This window comes from Vombatus ursinus, unplaced genomic scaffold (assembly GCF_900497805.2).
Source record: "Vombatus ursinus unplaced genomic scaffold, bare-nosed wombat genome assembly UNPS02014826.1, whole genome shotgun sequence".
Classification (NCBI taxonomy): domain Eukaryota; kingdom Metazoa; phylum Chordata; class Mammalia; order Diprotodontia; family Vombatidae; genus Vombatus; species Vombatus ursinus.
Genome location: NW_020954604.1, coordinates 2686606 through 2692605, shown reverse-complemented (window position 1 = coordinate 2692605; position 6000 = coordinate 2686606).

Genomic DNA, 6000 nt, shown 5'->3' with positions numbered 1-6000 from the left:
TATGTAAATGTATCTCTTAAGAATAATTCAGGGGGGCAGAGCCAAGATGGCAGAGGGAAAGCAGTGACTTGTTAGAACTCTCCCCCAAACCCCTCCAAATACATATTAAAAAATGGCTCTAAACAAATTCTAAAGCAGCAGAACCCACAAAAAAAAGAGTAAAACAAATTTCCAGCCCAAGACAGCCTGGATGGTTGATCGTAAAGGTATATCGTACCAGGCTGGGAGAGGAGTGCAGTTCAGCATGGGTGCGCAGGCCGCAGCGACCCTGGAGCAGGACTCAGAGGACTGAATCGCAGGCAGCTGTGGCAGTTTCCAGACTTCTCAACCCATGAACACCAAAGACAACTTAGAAGGTCAGTGGGAAAAGTCTGTGACTACCTTGAGAGAAGAAGCCAGGTCTCAGACGCAAGTCCAGAGCGCAGCCTCTGGGGCAGTGGATGCCTCCTGAGCTTCAGGCCCACAGACTGAGGGGGAATCCAGTGGCTGATCAGAGAGGGATTGCAAGGCTCTCTTTGCCAGTGCTGAGGTTGGAATCTCTTGCTTTGCTCGTGCTTGGATTTGGGTCACAGTTCTGAGGGGCGGTCTTGGGGCGAGGAGGAGTGCTGGTGTGCTGGAGCTTGTGGTGGTGGAAAGGAAACACCTCACCCTTTATCATAGCACCTTGGAAGAACTGACACTTTTCAGGTCCCTAGAAGTATCTCTGAAAACAGCTGTACAAACCCCTGAAGCTTGGGACAGTATATTCTCCACATTGGAAACAGACTTTTACCTTAACAAAGAGTTTAAAACTCAAGTAATTGGTTGGGATCATGAGCAAGTAGTGTAAAAAGAGTCAGACTATATTATCTTACTTTGGTGACTAAGAATATCAAAACATACAACCAGAAGAAGAAAACAAAGTAGAAGCTCCTATATCCAAAACTTCCAAGAAAAATATGAATCAGTCCCAGGCCTTGGAAGAGCTCAAAAGGGATTTTGAGAAGCAAGTAAGAGAAGTAGTGGAAAAACTGGGAAGAGAAATGAGAGTGATGCAAGAAAATTATGAAAAGCAAGCTAACATCTTGCTAAAGGAGACCCGAAAAAATACTGAAGAAAATAATACCTTAAAAAATAGCCTAACCCAAATGGCAAAAGAGGTCCAAAAAGCCAATGAAGAGAAGAATGCCCTAAAGAGCAAAACTGGACAAATGGAAAAGAAAGTCCAAAAGATTACTGAAGAATATACTTCCTTAAAAATTAGAATAGAGCAATTGGAAGCTAGTGACTTTATGAGAAATCAAGACATTATAAAACAAATCCAAAAGAATGAAAAATTAGAAAACAATGTGAAATATCTCATTGGAAAGACAACTGACCTGGAAAATAGATCCATGAGAGAGAATCTAAAAATTATTGGACTATCTGAAAGCCATGATCAAAAAAAGAGCCTAGACATCATCTTTCAAGAAACTATCTAAGAAAACTGCCCTGATATTTTAGAACCAGAGGGCAGAATAGAAATTGAAAGAATCCACCTATCACCTCCTGAAAGAGATCCCTAAAGGAAAACTCCTAGGAATATTGTAGCCAAATTCCAGAGTTCCCAGGTCAAGGAGAAAATATTACAAGCAGCCAGAAAGAAACAGTTCAAGTATTGTGGAAACACAATCAGGATAACACAAGATTTAGCAGCTTCTACATTAAGGGACCTGCAGGGCATGGAATATAATATTCAGAAGGGCAAAGGAGATAGGATTACAGCCGAGAATCACCTGCCCAGCAAAACTGAGTATAATTCTTCAGGGAAAAAAATGGACATTCAGTGAAATAGAGGACTCTCAAGCATTCTTGATGAAAAGACCAGAGCTGAATAGAAAATTTGACTTTCCAATACAAGACTCAAGTGGAACAAGAAGAATGGAACATGAAGTGGAACAGGAAAGAGAAATCATAAGAGACTTATGAAGGTTGAACTGTTTACTTTCCTGCATGGAAAGATGACATTTGTAGCTGATGAGACCTTTGTCAGTATTAGGGTAGTTGGAGGGAAAAAATTATATGTATATAGATATAGATATAGATATAGATATAGATATAGATATAGATATAGATATAGATATAGATATAGATATAGCTATAGATAGATAAATAGAGGGCACAGGGTGAGTTGAAGATGAAGGGGTCATATCTGGAGAATAAAATTAAGGGGTGAGAAGATTATACAGGAGAAGGAGAAAGGGAGAGGTAGAATGGGGTAAATTATCTCACAAAAAAAAAAACAGAAAAGGAAAGACTCTTAGAGTAGAGGGTAAATGGGGGAAGGTGAGAGGGAATGAGTGATTCTTATTCTCATAGGATTTGACTTAAGGAGGGAATAACATGCACAGTCAGCTGGGTATGGAAATCTGTCTTACCCTACAGGAAAATAGGAAGGGAAGGGGACAAGAGAGTAGGGGGATGATAGAGAGGATGGCAGATTGGGAAAGGGAGTAATCAGAAGCAAATACTTCTGAGGAGGGACAGGGTCAAAAGAAAGAATAGAATAAATGGGGGGCAGGATAGGATTAAGGGAAATAGTGTTAGTTTTTCACAGAATGTCTACTATGGAAGTGTTTTGCATAACTGCACATGTATAGCCTATATTGAGTTGCTTGCCTTTTTAATGAGGGTGGGTGGTGAGGGAGGAAGGAAGAAAATTTGGTACCCAAAGTTTTAAAAACATGTGCTTTAAAAAATGTTTTCACATGCAACTGGGAAATAAGAAATACAGGAAATGGGGTACAGAAATCTATCCTGCCCTACAGGAAAATTGAAGGGGAAGGGGATAAGAGAAGGGGGGGGGAGAGATAGAAGGGAAGGCAGACTAGGGGAAGGGATATTTAGAATGCATGCCATCTTGGGGTGGGGGGAGGGGGGAGATGGGGTGAAAATTTGGAAATCAAAATCTTGTGGAAGTAAATGTTGAAAACTAAAAATAAAAAAAATTTAAAAAAGAATAATTCATTTGTTATGGTCAAGGGATGATTTAAAAATGTGTTTGTACCTTCATTGACTAATATATTGTCTTAAATGTAATAATAGGTGACTCAGATGCTTGTCAAAGCAGTACAGTGTTGGAAATACAATGTTAAATTTTTTAGGACTTCTTTTTTAATTTAACATTTTATTTTTTCTCCAATTAAATGCAAAAACAATTTTCAACATTCATTTCAAAAACTGAGATCCTAATTCTCTCCCTCCCTCCCACCTGTCTCATTGAGAAGGCAAGCAATTGGATATAGGTTATACATGTGTAGTCATTCAAAACATATTTCCATATTAATCATGTTGTAAAAGAAAACATAGACCAATATAAAAAAAAAACCCAAGAAATATAAAGTAAAAAAAAAAAAAGTATACTTCGATCTGTATTCAAACTCCATCAGTTCTTTTTCTGGGGATGGATAGTATTTTTCATTATAAGTCCTTCAGAGTTGTTTTGGATCATTGTATAGCTGAGAACAGCTAAGTCATTTATAGTTAATCATTTTACAATATTGCTATTACTGTGTACATTTTGGTTCTACTGGTTCTACTCATTTATTTCATTCTGAATCAACTCATGTAAGTCTTTCCAGGTTTTTCTGAGAGCATCTAGATCATCATTTGTTACAGTCAATAGTATTCCATCACAATCATATACCACAACTTGTTCAGCCATTTCCTAATTGATGGGTATCCCCTAAATTTTCAGTTCTTTGTCACTAGAATAGAATTGCTGTACACATTTTTGTAATTATAGGTCCTTTTCCTTTTAGTTTTTCTATCTTTTCTGAAGAGTATGAATAGTTTCATAAGCCTTTGGGTTGATTCAGTTTATAACTCCACCACCAGTGTATTAGTGTCTCAATTTTCCCCTATTCCCTGAAGCATTTATCATTTTCATTTTCCATCCTATTAGACAATCTAATAGGTATGATGTAGTACCTCAATTTGTTTTAACTTGCATTTCTCCAATCAATAGTGATTTAGAGCATTTTTTCATATGACTATAAACAGTTTTGATAAGTACATCTGGAAACTGACTATTCATATTTTACCAATTGAGGAATGGCTCTTATTCCCATAAATTTGACTCATTTCTCTATATATCTGAGAGATGAGGACTTGACAAGAGAAACTTGCTTCAAATTTTTTTCATAGTTATGATTGCTAACTGTATTTCTCTCCATCCTATTTCCCCCTTTTATGCTCTATCTCCTTTCACCTTGTCCCTCTTCAAAAGTGTTTTGTTTCTGACTACCACCTCCTCCAATCTGCTCTCCCTTCAATGAGAATGCCACCTTCTCTTATTCCCTTTCTCTCCTACTTTCCTGTAGGGTAAGATAGATTTCTATACCCAATTGAGTGCATATGTTATTCCCTCTTTGAGCCATTTCCAATGAAAGTAAAGTTTGAGTATTTCCTGCCACTTCCCCCATCTTCCCCTCCACTGCAAAAGCTTTCATGCCTCTTTTATGTCAGATAATTTACCTCACCCTATCTCTCCCTTTCCTTTTCTCCCAGTGCATTTCTCTTTCTCATCTCTTAGTTTTATTTTTAAAATAACATCCCATCATATTCAACTCAAACCTGTGTCCTTGGTCTATATATACTCCTTTTAACTGTTCTAATAATAAAGAAGTTCTTATGAGTTACAAGTATCTTCCCATGTATGAATGTAAACAATTTAATTTTATTAAGTGCTATATGGTTTCCTTTTCCTATTTACCTTTTCATGCTTCTCTTGAATCTTGTATTTGAAAGTCAAATTTGCTATTCAGCACTGCTTTTTTCATTAGTTATGCTTAAAAGTCCTCAATTTCTTTGAGTATCCATTTTTTCTCCTGAAGGATTATTCTCAGTTTTATTGGGTGATTCTTGGTCATAATCCTAGTTCCTTTGCCTTCTGGGATATCATATTCCAAGCCCTCCAATCATTTAACATAGAAGCTACTAAATCTTTTGTTATACTGACTGGCTCCACATTACTTGAATTCTTTCTTTCTGGTTGTTTACAATATTTTTTCCTTGACCTGGGAGCTCTGGAATTTGGCTATAATATTTCTGGGAGTTTTCCTTTTGGGATCTCTTTCAGGAGATGATGGGTAGATTCTTTCAATTTCTATTTTACCCTCTGATTCTAGAATATCAAGGCAGTTTTCCTTGATAATTTTTTTTGTGAAACTAGAAATGAGATCTGACTTGATCACATACAGTTGCTGGTATATAGGACCTCATGGGCACTGCTTATATCACTTGGTGATTCAACTCATTGGTATGTGAGTCACAATTAGCATAGACCTGGAAAATTTACATGTATATGTATATAATATAAATATAATTATTATCTGTATATATATATATGTGTGTGTGTGTGTGCAATATGTGAAAATGATACACTCATATATGCACATGTATGCACATATACATACACACACACATATATAACCCCTATTCCAGAGCCCATTGCTGTGGGACTCTCTCTGTATTTGTGGAGATGAATGTCCTGTTATATATGAGGGGCTCCAGTCTTTTTCAGTCCTCTTCAAGTTTCAAGTCTTCTTCAGGAATCTTTAGGTGTTGAGGCTCATTGAGCTCTTGAGACTTCTTGCTTTGGGTTATAGACACACACACATATAGGTATGAAAGCTTAATAAAATAATGTAATATTTGTATACACACATATGTACATATGTAGACATATATGCATACATATACACAGTACTGCATTAAGCTTTCTTCAAAAATAGTTTCCCCACTAGATTAAGAAACATTATCCTCTTACATTAACCAATTGTTTATGTTTAGGTTTTGTGTGCTCAGGACTTGTATTTGGGATGTGAGTAATGACTTAGAACTAAGTTTGCTTTGAAAAGTACAAAGCAGTAAATCAGTGGAGATTCTGCTTATAATTCTCTTTCTACTTTATCTTTTTTTTTAACTTCAGGAGTATACTTTTCTCAGACTCCCTTCTTCATGGCAGTTATAAACATACAC